This window comes from Protopterus annectens, chromosome 16.part0 (assembly GCF_019279795.1).
Source record: "Protopterus annectens isolate FY-2018-M chromosome 16.part0, PAN1.0, whole genome shotgun sequence".
NCBI lineage: Eukaryota > Metazoa > Chordata > Ceratodontiformes > Protopteridae > Protopterus > Protopterus annectens.
In genome coordinates, this window is record NC_056750.1 from 599160650 (window position 1) to 599178055 (window position 17406).

The window sequence follows — 17406 nt, forward strand, 5'->3', positions numbered from 1 at the left end:
CCACAGAAATTGTCAGGGGTAGTTGTTTTAGGCTTTATATTTTGGCAGTACTTTTGATGGTATCTGTGAGAACTGTTTGGAAAGAGAAATACTGAAGGAAGTTATTTGATTGGGTAAGGACCTCTAGAGCTTGATTAGTTGACTGGTTAGTTAATGACTGTGCTGCCTGTTTAAGGTGGGTATTGAATTGGTCAGCTGTGATACTTTTTTCTGTGTGTTTGGTGTTGGCTGTGTAGTTTGTCCTGTTTATTGACTGAGGCCCAGTATGCTAATAACATTTCTTCGTGAAATGTAGTAAGTTTTCTTACCAGACTGTAATGATATGTTTTGGGGTTGTTGCTTCAGTACATTATAGTGTAAGGTGATAAGTGATCACTTAGGCTGTCTGACAGAGTTCCATGTGATGATATTTTATTTGGAGAGGATGTAATATCCAATCGAAGACTGATTCTCTGTCTGTGGCTTTGTCATATCTAGGTGATGTGGTTATAAGTTGGGTGATCTTGTACAGATGTATATTATTGGTTAGATTTGTAGATTGTATGGTTTGATCAGTGCACTATCCCACTAAACAAAAAATAAATATATTATGGTTTCATGACTGATTTTTGAGGAGGCCCAGCAGAGCATTTTCCTGTGTTTTAGTATTGTTACCTGTGGGTATGTATATACCCATGACTGTAATTATTTCGCAAGCATTTAGTTTTAACATGGTTAGTAAAATTTCAAAGTTAGAGAAATTTGGCAGGGTGTGGGAGAAAAGGAAGATATCTAGTGCGTCTTTGTAGAAAACACTGATAGTACCAGCTCTGTCTAATCTGATAATGTTATAGCCTGTTGGGGAAATTTCTTTATTTTTTTGTTTCCTGATGGAGCCAGGTATTTGTAGCGACTGAGATGTCTGGAGTGTGTAGTGCTATCCATGAGTGCACTTCAGGGATTTTGTAATAAGTACTTTGTAAATTGGTATGGTATACATGAAGGCCAGGTTTAGACTGTGGGGGAGGTGTTAGTGATAAAGGAGCTAATGGGGTATGCTGTTTGGTGCCTACATATGTTGACTGGGACATAGGTTTGGGTGTATGTCACAGCTATGTTTTATGGTTATGGAAGTATGATTGCACAGGTAAAGGCATTTTTGCTTGATTGTATGTTTCATACCCAACTTGTGAATAAATGGCTGTTGCTTTGAAAAATTGTACTTGAACAGTAGGACATATGAGTCTTGATACAGATAATGTGTGATTGAGAGATGAGGTTCAGTAGTATTTTACTTGAAGAACACAGTATAAGTGTATCATTGGAATTATGAGGGTAGTAGATGTTAGTCAGATGTTAAGTGTGCAAGTAGAAGAGGTACTAGTATGAGTAACTGTAGGAGAAACATGTTTCTGGAATGTAAGAAGCAGAGGGATTTGAAAGGATAGAGTATGAGGAGGTAACTAAGATAGGAAATAGCAAGGGTTTATGTTGGGAAAGTAGAAATCAAAGTGTAAAAAAGTAGATGGGTACTGTTGGGGAGGGGGTCTAAGTAGAATTAATATAGTGCAAAGCAGTAATGGAGGGAGAAAGGCTGTTGGGAATGATATTAAATGTTAGATGGAAGTTGGGAAATAGGTAAATAAAAACAGGAGTGTTTGTATGATAGTAGTAAAGTTGTTTTGGGAAGATTTGGGAATGGGTGTCACAGGTGAAAGATGCATGCATTAAGTATGCTAGAGAAAGAGGGATGGATGGGAATTGGTGATAGGGTAGGGGAGCAAAGCAAAACCTATCATAGTGAGGCCTTTCACCCTCAGGCCAATTATTACAGAGAACAATCAGTTTACAGCTGGTGCAAAGCAATTAAGAAATTGGCAGAAAGTAGAAAGGTTTTCTTTCATTTACTGAAGGTAAACACCAAGAAGGTAGGGAGTGAAAGTAACTGGTGTATAGGAGAAAGGATGGTGGCAAATTTAAGTGGTCCTTACAGTGCAAGTGCTACTCCATTCAGTGGAGTGTCACAGCCACTTTGCAGCACAGGACAGGCACGTGTTTGACTAAAGTTAATACACAGCAGGGCACTTCATGTTAAATATACTTACACTGAGCAATGACAAAACTCCCAGTGAAAACTTTCACAGAGGTATACTTTCTGGCAGAGCTACTTCTAACAGGTTCATATGTTCATAGGTAGGTACTAGGCTATTGACTCTAGGGCCTATATAAGCCTAGCCAAAAAGGTACCCTGGCTTTCGCCACCCAAGAAAATTATTTTCCTGTGCCCCTGTTGAGCAGAGCCCCAGAGGTGATCCCAGGATGAATTTCCTATTTCCCATCCAGTCATATAGATTTCTCTTGAAGAGTGATGATGAAGAGCTTTGTTTGATATAGATAGGTAGTTTGTTCCAGAGTATGGGAAGCCTCTGGGCAGGAATCTATCCCTTCAGCATGTTTGGTTTATTGTGGTGACAAGACTTAGGTCCCTAGAGCATGTAGCTTGGAGGGATTGGGATTTCTTTAAGTGTGGCATGCCCAACAGCTCTAAGTTTGACATAGCTTTGTATGTTAGGCAAAGATTGCCTCTGAGTAGGCGATATGCAATGGAGTAAAGCTGGAGTTTTTTTGAGATGGTCTGCGTAGGGCATCTGTTTGAGGCCAGTAATCCTCTTTGTGAGGTATTTCTGTGGCCTTTCCAGTTGTTGTAGATGTTTTGTGAGGTACATACCAAAAGGGGCGTTGTACTCTATAATGGGTCTAATGAGTGATGAGTAGAGGGGGAACAATGACCTCTTTTTTCCTGGATGAGAAACCTTTTGTGATGAGGTGTGCCACATAGAAGGATTTCCTGGCTACTGTGGTGATGTGATTATCAAAGGAGAGACTACTGTCCACCTGTTTCCCAAGGTCTCTTATCACACATTTGGTGTTAAGTAGACTACCACCTATGTGGTATCTCATGGGTACATAGTTTTTACCAAAAGGGATGACAATGCACTTTTTGGCATTGAGCTTGAGGCCATGGCTTTGACACCAGGCATCTGTCTGAGTGAGGCCCCTTTGTAGGATGTCCACATCATTAGGAGTTTCGATTATGGCTCCTAGTTTACAGTCATCTATGAACTTTGTTAGCCAAAGACCTTCTGTGTTAGTCTGTACTTCAGAAAAGTAGATACCAAACAGTAGAGGACCCAGGAATGAACCCTGTGGTGCTCTACTTGTCACTGGTCTGAAGTTGGATTTGGAGTCTGCTACTTTCACAGTGTGGGTTGTGTCAGTGAGCCAGTTGGCAACCCATCTTGTGACACAGGGATTTATACCAAGTTTAGTGAGTTTATCTATAATTCCAGAGTGGGGGATGTATCAAAAACCTTGGCGAGATCTAGATAGGCTGTGTGAACCACCTTACCCTCGTCTATGGCTTTGGTGACTGCTTCAAAGAAGTCTATCAGGTTTAGGAGACATGATCTGCCTTTTACAAACCCGAACTGGGTGGGGTTCAGAGTTTGGAGATTGCCAGTGTCTTTGTTTATAAGTTCCATGGCCTTGCAGACCAGGCTCATTAGGCTAATGAGGCGGCAGTTCCTGGGGTCCATGGTGGCTCCCCCTTTGTGGAGTGGGATAACCCTCGCTGTGCACCATTCAGTGGGCACAAAGTCTGAGGTGAGGCTATGATTGAACATGGTGCTTAGGTGGGGTGCCAGTTCATTCTGTAGTTCATGTAGAATGCAGCCTGGGATGTTGTCAGGTCCTATGGATGCTATGTTCTTGGCTTTGGAGAGTGTGGTTTTTACCTGTGCAGCCATGATTCCAGGAACTTTGCATTCTGTCAGTATAGAGATGGGCCCTTTAGGGGGTGAGAGGGGTAAAGTTAGCACTGAACCTATCTGCCAGGATGTTGGCAATATCAGTTGGTTCTGTATATTTAGTGCCATTGTGCTGTAGCTCAGAGCAGATCTGAGTGTTGCCATTGAGATTCTTGATGTAGCTATAGAATGCTTTGTGGTTCTCTTTAGAATCGGTGGTGATTTTGTTTTCATAACTGGCTTTGGAGGATTTTATGAGGGATCTCATCTTCTTACTGAGGCTGACCAGGGAGTTCCTCCAATCATGGGATTTTGCTCTTTTTTTGCAACAGTTTCTTTCTTCTGTTGTAGAGTTTGATTATGGCAGGGGACCACCAGATTGGCTTCCTTTTTTTGGAGGATATATAACTCCTTTATTAAATGCTCATTATTGTATTGGATATTCTCTCCCAATTTAAAAAAACGTTTGAATAAATACCTTGAAGCTTGGGACAGTATATGTAAACTTTGTATTATGACCGAGTCAAAGAGTTAATTCTGCTTCACCTCTAGCTGATGTGTCAAAACATTACAGAACTGCTGTTTAAATTTTACACAAAAGTATGTATATAGAAATGCATTACTTACTTGAGAAACAAGATCAGCAAGTATTAAAACTTCCTCTTCACCAAATTTCAGCCATTTTCATCAAAGCCAAAAAATATATCACCAGTCATGAAACTCATATTTATTAAAACAAATAAAAAATGCTGTTTGAGCAAAGAAGCTTTTCCTCAATACTGATGTTTTCATGACAGTATTACATCATCATAATTAATAAGAATATCATCATATTTTACGGAAGTGCAAACATGTCATCTGTCATTTCATATAATCTATGTTATTTATTTGTGTTAGTCTTAACAATGGTTTCAGTGAAAGTTTAGTATTCATATCACGAGAACTGTCCTTTTCCACTTACCACTGCCACCATGATTCTGAAGCTCAGAATGGCCCCTTACATTACCTCCTCTTTCATGGCCCTTTTAGTCATATCTGAAACTGAATGAGCCAAGAACATTCCAAATTGTGTTTACAGTTTTGCAATACATTCAGTAAGTTCTTGTTTATAATGTATATGATATGCCCTAAGAATGTGACAGGTTTTGCTCAATTTACCTGTATAACAGCTACACCATACACACTCAGCTATGCATAGTGGACCTGTTCTAAGAATAAGAAATCACTGAAACAGTTTTTATGTTATCCAAAAAAGAGAAAAGATATGGATAAACTGGGTGGAAAGAAAGGCACAATTCCATGATATAACTGTAATCAATGCAGATATATTGACACTACTAATAAATTCTTACATCCAGACATTCAGACAGAATTTGAGTTTAATGTTAGGGCAAACTGCAATAGTATAAATATTGTTTATTTAGCTATATGTAACCAGTGCTCATCTTTCTATGTTGGCAAAACCAACAGGAAACTGAGATTTAGGATTAGGGAACATATGCTGAAAATCAGGAATGGTAATTGCACTAATGCTTTTGCAAAACACATTAATACAACAGACACTTCACACACATTTAGATTTCTTGCTGTAGAAATGGTCTATGGAAGTGAAAGCGGGGGTGACATTGTGAACCTAACAGAGACAACAGAATGTAGGTGGATAGTGAGATTCAGGGCAGACAATGGAAGGGGCTTAAATGACAGGGTACCCCTTTAACCCCTGTTAAAATCAAGACCATTGGCCAAAAAATAAAGCTGTACAATTAGGTACAACAGTTATATACATTGCAGTATATGTCTTTGAATTATATATATGTTTTTTAACTGATAGGAATGCATATTATGTTCTTGGAAAATGCTAATTTTTAGTAATGATGTAATATTTTTTAAGGAAGGTGTGTTTAAGTTAATAGTTGCTTACTGATGATTGGTTGCTTTTTAATTAACATGGATATATTAGAGTTGGATGTTTCATTAGTAATAGGCAGTGGCTGCTGGTGACTTCAAATAAAAGGGGGGGGTCTGCAGGAGACAGCTGAATGGGTGGGGTCAATGGGAATAGGTGTGGCCAACTAGAAAGGGGAGGGGCTATGCTCAAAACCACAAAAACTGTAACTTTAATTAAATACTCTGCCCTGGGTGCCAAACCATCATTATGAGAGTCCAATCACAATAAAATGAAGTGTAGAAGAAAAAACATATTTCAATCCATTGGCTGCATGACAGCTTACTTAATATCTAGATGGAAACAACAAGGTTGTGAGGCATGAAAAAATAAATTACTTTTTAAATACATTACTGGAATGCTAGTCAAAATCAAGTATAAGAAAAACAAGCACTCAACTCAAACCACTTCTCCTTGTACTCCAGTTCTAATTATAATTTATATTCAGCTTTATTAAAGTACCAAGTAGCATGCTGAAAGTAGCAATCTCTGTGATACCCCCACTTGTAAAAATGTTTCTTATCCAAAAAAGACCTGCTGCCTGACAACAACTATCTACTTGTTTCATGGGAAAAACATTATCAAAGTAAAAAATGAAAAGCAAACAAGCTCAACATACATTGCTTAAAGGATTACTGCACAGGATATGGACCACACATGATAGATTGGCATTCTGTTTAGTTTGCAGGTAAAGCCTGTAATGAGCTCTTAAAATAATGTAATCCTGTCCTTTATTACAAATGATGTCATATGCATTTCAATACCCAAGGCTTATATGTTATCTAGTTATGTAAGTATTCTCTGCATGGCAACAACAGAAAGGCTTTCCCTGTTGGCAATTCTTTAACAGTATGCTTATTAAAACTTACTTGCATCTTACAATCTCAGACAAGCTTACCAGATGGTCATTAAAGCACTGCTACTTAAACACAGAGCAACAGGCACTTTCTGAATAGTAATAAGCATAAATCAACATTATAAAAATATGACAGAAACCAGAACATTCTGCAAAATCAAGGACAGATGAAAAGCCATTGTAGTACTTGTGTCTACCTTGGATGGGGGGGATAGTCTGCACATTTACACTGCATAACTGCTCCTTGCCTTGCTTGGACACATCCAGAGTCACTACATGGGGGAGTGGGGTGCAACAAGTATGTCACAATTGGAAATGTCTCTGGCTGACTGCAATGGCCCTGACACATTTGTCATACCTCTCAACCTCAGAGCAAGGAATCTGGACAAAGCCATACATAGAAGTGGGACAAAGGCCCAAAAATAAGGACAGCTATTAAATATTGCTCTTATAAACTTATATTTTGCTTTGTCTTGCATTAGTATGAATTTTCTGAAGGGTATGAAATCTGAAACTGAAATGTCTGTCATTATTTTCTAACTTCAGTCTTTAATGATTTGCCACTAATTTGCCAAAAAAAAACACAATTTTATGAAAAATGGACCAAAAATGTGATTCAAAAATATAAAATAGCCACACAATACAGCTGAGAACCTGTCAAAGAAGGGACACTTTTTAATATTAGTATTGCTAACTTGAGACGCTGACAAAAATCAAAGAATCTACATGCATTTCTGAAATAAAAGTAATCTATAACTGATTATTACAGTTATTTATTAATTGTAAACCCTCCATGTTTTCTTCCAAAATTACCATTTTGCGGAGGGATTATTAGGGGAAGAGCAACATTTTGAGCCAAAGTCGGGGACAGTTGAGAGGTTTGGATATGCCTAATTCTATAAAGCAATTTATTTGCATGTACCTCTCAACCTGTTAATGCAGGACATCTGAACAAGGCCAAATATATGGGGGGAACATATAAACAGTACTAAAAATTGCTCTTGTATAAACTGAGACAGTTGATCGAATAACAGGTCTTGCTTTAGCATGCATTTTTCTGAAGGTTATGAAGTCTGAAAGTCAGTGTCTGTCATTATTTACTGACTTCATTCCTAAATGATTTGAAAGAAAACCACAAATTTTATGAGGAACAAACGAAAAATGAGAAGCAAAAATCTATTCATTCTGCAAAAATCTGGACAGTTGAGAGGTATAGTTCAGCCGGGGCTATCTTTGAGTTTGCTGCCCTTCCCCCCCTCACAAAATCATGGTCGAATGGAGCTCCCCCCCCCCCACAGCCATTCCAATGAACCATTATCTTTACCCTCACCAAGAATGATGCCACAATATGAACTCAAGATGATCAATTTCAACAATTGGCTTAAGTACTGGTGTCATTCAAAGGGGATCCAATGCCTGTCAGCTTGGGATGATATGCTCGACAAGCCACGATGCTTCGCTAGGGACGGCTTGCACCTGTCACCCCTGGGCTTTCAGATATTGGCAAAGGCTCTTGCTACCCCCATAGTGCCTTTTTTAGGCAAGGCTCAAAAGACAAACCCACCTCCATAGGTATCACAAGGGATAAGAAACTAAGAGTAATGCTACTCAATGCCAGAAGTCTAAACCTCAAGATGCACACACTCGAAACTCTCCTTAGCATGGAGAACATCGATATCTGTGCAGTAACAGAAACCTGGTTAAGGGCTCCCGAGAGCACCCCAGCACTACCAGGTTATACCTCATACCATGCTTTTTGGCCCCAAAACTTGGACCGAACCACAAAAGGAGGGGGAGTATCGATATTCATCAAAGATACCCACACCTCCAGGTTGGTGGCAAAGCACGAAGCATCAGAGACTATCCATGTGCAACTCACAGTGGGTAAAACTGCCTTCCAGTTTATAGCCTGCTACAGACCACCCTCCCAAACCCAGGAACCCCACTCGGCCTTCCTGAGAACACTGGAAAATATGAAGGTCTCTCCAAACACCATTATATTGGGCGACTTCAACTACCCAAACATAGACTGGGAGCATTACTTTAGCTCCAACACCCTAGCCCAAAGGTTCCTTGAATTTATAAACTCAAATTCTATGGAACAACTTGTTACCACTCCCACAAGAGGGGAAAACATACTAGACCTGATCATCACCAACATGGGGACTCTATGCTCCAGACCAGAAGTGTATCCCTCACTGGTAAGATCAGACCATAAACTAATCTCACTGGATATTCACATCCCGACCCCACCCCCTGCCCAGAAAACCACAGTGAAAAACTTCTCTAAAGCAAATTTCACACTCCTCAAAACTGAGGTGGAATCCTTCAAAGCCCCCGGGCCTGTGGAAAATACGGCCCAGACTGCAGAATCCTTTATAAACGCATTCTATGAACACCTTCAGGAATGCATGGATCATGCGATCCCAAATAAAACCAAGACCCAATCCTCCAAAGGCAGACGTCCTGTCTGGTGGACCCCAGCCATAAACAAACTATACAATAGAAGGAGGAAGCTACTAAATGATAGAGCAAAATCCCAAAAAGGGAAGGCATCACTGATCAGTATTAGCAAAAAACTACGGGCACACACAAAATTGTCTAAGGCCAGCTTAGAGAGAAAAATTGCACAGGACACCAAGGATAATCACAAGGCTTTCTTTAGTTATGTTAGGAACCTGGGTGGTAATTCCCAGATATGCTCAGATTTAGTCCAAAATGACAAAAAATACACCGAACCCACAGACATTGATAACATCCTAGCTGACAGGTTCAGCGCAAGCCCCCCCCCCACCAAAAGGGCAAATATCTATCCCAGCAGAGTGCTGCCCCCCTGACATCTCAGATGCTCAGGTAAGAGCCGCCCTCTCCAAAGCAAAAAACACAGCATCAATGGGACCAGACAGTGTCCCGGCTGCCCTACATGAACTCCAAGAAGAGCTAAACCCAAACATAAAACTACTGTTCAATCTCAGCCTTACTACAGGATATGTGCCCAAAGAGTGGCGTACAGCAACAGTAGTCCCTCTCCATAAAGGTGGTGCCTCAACGGATCCTGGAAACTATCGCCCCATAAGCCTGACTAGCTTGGTCTGCAAAGCTATGGAAAGGATCATCATGGACCTCATAAATAAAGATATTGGGGACCTACAAACACTGGATCCTACCCAGTTCGGCTTTGTTAAGGGCAGATCCTGCCTCTTAAACCTGGTTGATTTCTTTGAAACAGTCACCAAGGCCATTGACGAGGGGAAGGTGGTCCACACAGCCTACCTGGACCTCGCAAAAGCCTTCGATACAATACCCCACTCTGGCATTATAGATAAGCTCACCAGCTTAAATATAAACCCCTATGTCACTAGATGGATTGCAAATTGGCTCAAGGACAGAACCCACATGGTTAGAATTGCTGGAGCCATGTCAGACTCCAAACCAGTTACAAGTGGTGTCCCACAAGGCTCAGTCCTGGGACCTCTCTTGTTCGGTATATATTTCCTCGGAGGTACAGGCCAACATGGAAGGACTGTGGCTGACCAAGTTCGCAGATGACTGCAAACTGGGTGCCAAAATCGACTCTCCAGCCGACACAAGCATCCTCCAAAAGGGCCTCATAGAAACAGACAACTGGTGCCAGAGCCATGGCCTCAAGCTAAATGCCAAAAAGTGTATAGTCATCCCCTTTGGCAAAAACAAAGTGCCCACAAATTACCACATAGGTGGTAATCCATTAAGTACAGAAGAAGTAATTAGGGACCTGGGGACCCAAGTTGATAGCAATCTCTCATTTGACAACCACGTGGCCAAAGTGGTTAGAAAAACATTTTATATAGCCCACCTAATCATGAAGGGATTCGCATCTAGATCAGGGGACGTCATCGTGCCTCTTTACTCATCCCTCATCAGGCCTATAATTGAGTACAATGCCCCTTTTGGGATGTACCTTACCAGACACCTGCAGCAACTGGAAAGACCCCAAAAGTACCTCACCAAGAGGATCAAAGGGCTCAAACAGATGCCATATGCTGCCCGGTTAAAGAAATTCCAGCTCTACTCAGTGGCATACTGCCTGTTCAGAGGTGATCTGTGCCTGACGTATAAAGCCATGTCCAACTCGGAATTAATGGACATGCTGCACCTCAGAAAATCCAAATCCCATCGAGCCACGCGCTCGAGAGACTTGAACCTCAGCACTGAAATAAATAGGACATGCTGGAGGGACAGATTCATAACACAGAGGCTCCCTTCACTCTGGAATAAAATCCCAGTCCAGGTTAGGCAGAGTCCCTCATTGACTCTCTTCAAGAGGAATCTTGATGAGTGGATGGGAGATCGTAGGTTTACCCCGGGTATCACTTCTGTGTCACTGTTAGACAGAGGCACAGTATACTAACCTCGAAAAAGGGCATAGCAAAATAAATTTAAAATGGGTGGCGAAAGCCAAACACATTCTGGCTAGGCTTATAAATGCCCTAGGGCAGATAGCCTAGTATGAACCTATGAACCTATTACTTGGCTATTTCACCCCATTTACCATAAACACTAATGTGCATACTGCTTTACTTCTGCGATGATTTGGACTTCATTTAAAAGTGTTATTTTGTATTTTACAGTGCAAACACTAATAGATATCATATCTGCTAAACAAAGCAATGCAGTCTCACAATGAGAACAGACTTAGCATTAAAACTTCTCAACCCTTGAAAACTCACAATCACTGAAACAGCATTGAAACCCACATTAAAAAAAAATACGTTTTGCCAGTGGCAGTTTAACTTTGGGTTTGGGCTGTTTTCAAATCAGAGGCCCCTTGCACACAAAACATACACATGCTCTTTCATACACCTTCCTGATTGTATTAAATTATATTCCTTGTACAGTACAGTACAGTTTTAGAGGGTATTTTAAATTTATTGTTTTGAAATTTTTCCAGTAAACAATGAAACAAAATGCATGCACCAGTAATGACAAAACTTCCCAATTCTAAACATTTCCATCATAAAAGTCTACTCAAACTTCTACAGTCCACCAGTATCAGTACATATGCACAATCTCTGAAGAAGTAAAAGTCATCTAAATAATTCCATATTAAAGAGATCTGTAACTAATGAAGAGGTTGCTGCTAGCAAACAACTTTGTATTTCATTGTTTCATCTACAAATAAAGTGCCCGTTACCCTTGAGGAATAAATTGCCTATCTTACACTAAAAAATGATAAGCTAGCAATATTGCAATAGGGAATGGATGGCAAACTGATAACAGGTTCATAGTTACTAGGCATCTTCGCATCCACCCCTTTTGCAATACAGTACAGTATCAGCAATGCATCTATCTACTGTGGGAGTAGAGCCCACAGCCTTCTGCATCAAAAGCAAGTATACTTCCTGTTGTGCTATTAACAATGCAAGCAGACTCAGCATAAGCAGCACTAAAGTTTTGCTCCCCTGCAGCTCTCAGCTCCCAGCTCCTTGTAAAATCTACTCACTCAGTTGTATCTCTGAACTTTGCAGCACAAAGAAATCTGGAAAAAGCCAAAGTTTATTGTGGGGGGGGACAAAAGCCCAAAAAACAGGGACACATTTTAAACATTGCGTGTATAATGTTGGAAAGTTGCTAGAATAAAATGCTGTGTTACCACCATACATTTCACTGCCAAGCCTTAAACCCAGGACCCTGTGCAAAACAGTCAGAGCAACATACCACTATGCCAAATCAGCTGTTTTGTGAAAGAGGAAGATGGAAACTTAAATTGCTACCATTTAGTGAATTCAGTTCTCACAAAACACCTGAACAAAGCCAATAATGGGTGAATACAGCCCCCAAACATTCAGTGAATTCAGTTCTCACCATAGCTCTCAACCTCTTAGCAAAAAACACCCGGACAAAGCCAGTAATGGGGGAATATAGCCCCCAAACATATTCAGTGAATTCAGTTCTTTACCATAGCTGTCAACATTAGCACAAAACCTGGATGAAGCCAATAATGGAGGAATACAGTCCCAAAAATAGGGACAAATTTCAAATATCCATCTTATACATTTAGAAAATTGCTAGAATAAAAGCTTTTGTGTTACCATGCACTTTCTGAAGAATATGAAGTCTGATATTCAAATGCATGTCATTTTTAACATTTGTTAACCAGGAAAGTCTGACTTGGAACAAAAGCTAATTTTTAGCAGAGGCCCAGGGAGAAACACTCCAGACAGACACATGTCTTTGTAAGATGGGAGGACACTAGAGGAAACAAAAACAGGGAGGGCATACAGACTCCACACAGGAGGTAAGGCACCCCAGCCAAGAATCAAACCAGAGAACATGTAGCTATCAGGCAACAATGCTACCAATGCACTACTGGCTTTGCAAGGACACAAAAATACAGAAACCACAGATTTTATGAGGAACAGAACAAGTATGAGGGAAAAATCTGCAACATTTTTACAAATGGTGGTAGGTAGGGAATTCAGGCTCTTGCCATCTGGGCCCAAGGTACAGGGTTCAAGCCTTATTCTCTACCCACCACCATGTAGTACCTGGAGCATTTTACACACAGACACACTTCCCCCTACCTGGGACAGGTCCATTCATTGCTAGCTTCATTCGTTGCAGCACTAAATCCTGCCATAGCTTTGTTCTTTGCAACACTAGAAAGCCCCGCGAGATGTCCTTCCCCGACGAGACTCCCAGCCTGCCGACATTGCAGTCCAATCCCTTTCCAGTGACAGTCTATGCAGTTACAACTGCACAGACTTCTGGGATCTCTGCACTTGAATGCTTCTTAATCCGGACTGCTGCTGAGACAGTCTGCGCATGCTCCTGACTGGTTCAGCAGCAGTCTGGATATCGGAAATGCTGCTAATGCGCATGCACAAAGGTCCGCTACTTGCGATTGTTTTTTTATTTTCTTTCTTTTTATTTTATTTTACTTTCTTTCTTTTTTTACAGCTGGGGGGTCTGCAGTCCGCCAGTCCAATAGCACAGGCCGCCCCTGCTAATAGGTCTGATGAAGTGGTGTATCTACTCCACAAAAGCGCTCACCAAATAAACTTGTTGCAGATTTTATTTACTGAGTGGTTCATTGAAAGTTCCTGTGGAAATTTACTGCTAACTTTATATCTACAAATACAGTCATTGAGGGGTCTATTGGATGTTCCTGTGGAAACTGTATCTCTCTTTTTTTATCCAAGGACCCTGTTTTACTGACAACGACTTGTCTTGTGTTTGGATAAAGCCTGTGATATATTTTCATAGTTTACAATCTTCACATTTAAGTGCAACATTTTTGTTGCATCTTTCCTTAGTAGCTTAATATTGATACAGTTCTGCACTGCTCTCCATGCTTTCCCTCACCTAATTCCCTAATATTATATTAATTTTGCAACAAAACATTAACAAAATAATTGTAACTTTGGCAGGCACAAATGACATACTAAGTCTTTTTTTCATTTTATTATTGTTTGCACTAGCCATGGTACATATTTCTTTAATACATGGAGCTAACTTCCCAACATCTGTTTCTGTAACTACTCTGTTTTTATGGGTGGGTATCATTTTTTCATGATATCAGTCTTCAGTGGTCTTTGCTAAATTATCATTCCCTGTGCAGCACTGCATACTGCCTGTGAAAATAAATATCTTGGGCTATTGGCAGTAGCATTTCTAGGATTACTGTTGCCTCTATGTAACACAAATATTGCAGGCATCTTCCTTTTTCTGCAATTTAAACTTCAATTTCTATCATCCTTGTAAATTGTAACTTCCAAAAAAGAATATGAACGGTCACAAAGAACATATGATTTTTGAATCGTAACATCATTGCATTAAACTTTTAATATTGCTTTGCAATAAAAGCCACTCCCTATTACACAAGAAATAGTAATGAGAAATACTTGTAAATCACAAACACTTTAAAAGCAGTGAATTTAAACAAACCTTCACTCTTTATATATGTGTATCCATAATAACTAAGAATTTTTGACAGACCACACTGCCATTGCATCTAATTGTAAATAAAATTTATTGTTACATAGGAGCCACTTAATAAAGCAAAATAACTCTAGTGAATGGAATCAGCATATGAACATGTAAACTGAATTAAATACAATGAAATCAAAGTATATACATGAATATTACTCAGTTCAGATTTTGTACTAATAACATGCCCAGTGGCTTCAATCCTTCAGCATTATATTTTGCTACCCAGGAATTGAGTTAATGATGTAAAACCTTTTTTGTATCCATCATAAATGAAATAGCTTTGCAAGTGTTTAATTTTAGGAAGAAGATGTCATTAATTAATCCATTCTGGCAGACTGTCAGTGTTATTACTGGGTAATGAAGATGCATATATACTTTCAGATGAGCATATTACACAGGGCATTTTCTCTTTCCTCTGTCTAAATAATCATAATCAGATTCAGATCATGCTGTTATACAATTACATGGAAGCCAATTGTTTAATATTATTGTCACACCACTAGCCTACAGAATCAATAACAGCTATAGAACTGGGTACCAACCCATTCCCATTGTGAGATCTTAGGGCCGGCAGGTATGCAAGATTATACAGTTCTTGAGGTAGTGAAATATGCCCTTTTCCCAACATTGTGTTATCTCGGTTAGTATATATAATTACCAAGGAGTGTGGATGCCATAGCCCCCCCCCCCCATGGGGGGTTGTAGTGGGGATTTCCTCCTGCTAAAAAAAAGATGTTTTAGGTTATTTTTAAAACTGTGTTTTGCATGCACTGAGTTTTTCCTTGGCGCATGCTTAGTGTATGTTGTTTGCAAAGTCCTTCTTTTGTGGTCGACCTTGTGAATGTCTATATTTGTGTGTCATTCATTCTTTTTCAGTAGACCCATACACACACACACACACACACATACATGTGTATATGGTTTTCCTCTAAATCATCAAACATGCTTAATGTCGTGATGAAAAACTGGGAGAAGTTCAAACACCCTTAACATTGAAGTTATAAAAGATCAAGCGAAGAAAATTATTTTGTCGCCCGATTTTCACACTACCCTCAAATTAATCTGAATAGTGGCAGTGGTATGGGAAGGTTTTTATTAAGGTAAAGTGCAGGGTTAGGATTGAGAGAAGGGGCAGCATTAGGGTTAGCACCCATTACTAAGGTGATGAAAACTAATATACAATCACACACACACACACACACACATAGGTTCCTATAGTGAATATTTGCTACACAGTCCTCAGTGGGGATTGTTTATTTGGCCCACTGCCTGCAATGTGAATGTTTCTATGTGGATAAAACTCAAAGAAGATTTAAAGAACAAATTTATGAACATATACTTGATATTAGAAAACAAAATATGAACAATGCTTTGGCAAAACACATTTCATTTTTTTCTGGCCATTCTTTTAGGTTCATGGATTTGAATATAGTTACTAAGGATGTGAGGGGCGGTCCATGGAATGACATCATTGAATTAAAAGAACTTAGGTGGAAGATCAGGCTTAATGACTGTACTCACCCTGGTCTGAATGAGAGTATGTCTGAGTTTATTAAAACTCCGTTCATTTACTGTATGATTTCATTGTTGTTGTTTTTTTAAATGTTCTGAGTGGTTTTAAAGAATTTAAAGAATCTAATTTTTTTAAAGGTGTATATTATTATTTTTTGGGGGGAGGTTTTAGCTTATCTTGATTGTTGATTGGTTGTTATTGTCATGTGACATAATTGGAGGGATATTTAACAGTGAACTGTTTTATTTTTTGTTGATATTCTTTGTGTTTCACTGTTGCAGTCATTACATTTGGATAATCTGCTGGCAGGTTGCCCTCAGTCGGCCTGATTAACAAAGTCTTGGGTCCTGTGTCGGTTGCTGTCCCTTCTTCCATGACGTTAGGGGTATAAAACATGCAGCCGACGCCATTTTCATCAGTTCTTCTTGCCGCACTGTGCCTGAAGCAAAAGCAGTTTGCAAGTGCTGGTTGGCCGACTCCTGAAATATTCGTTTTCGAGTTTCAGAACCGAAGTCTTCAACTAAAAGCTAAGTACCCCATTGTGGAAACTTTTTCTTGCTCCTTACCAATGTCAGTAAAAGTTAATAATTGTATTACTTGTGGGAAGCAAATACCTCATAAGGATTTTATTTTTACTGTATTCCTTGCCTAGGCCCTGACCACAATGTGCCTTGCTGTCGGTTTTGTGCTAAATTTAATGAACACACTATTAAACGTCTGTATATTTTTGCTTCTAAATATTTTGGCTCGAGATTTAACTATCCAGAAATGTCGTCAGTTAGCTATCCGACTACCGGAATTCCTAAAAAACGCAAAAAAAAAGACAGAGAAAGACCACTGAGGTCCAAAACCGACGTCGAAGCTTCTCCTAAGCCATTCACCAGTTCGCCGGTACTCAGTGAGGCGCTTTCACAGCCCCTGATACCCGCTACTTTTGATTCGCAGGCCTCTACTGAGACCCATTCAGAGTCCGGTATGCCGTGAGATACTTGAAATATTGAACCCATGGATGTCTCTACCTTGGATGGGTCCGGAGCCGCTGAGCAGGCACTGGCTTCTGAGGGTGTATTCAGGCCTAAAGATTTGTATATTAAACCGATGCCATCTTCAAAACTAAGGCCAAAGTCTACTTCTATGTCTAAAATCAGAGAAACCTCACAAGCCCCAAAGTTCCTTAACGCAACTTTATTGTAAAAACACTGACAGCGTTTTCGCTACTCTAAATAGGTAGCTTCTTCAGAGGAAGTTCAAATACAAAAAGAACGCCACACTTTTGTGTGGTTAAATACAGTAAATATCATTACATCACTTCCTGAAAAAGTTTATATGACAATAG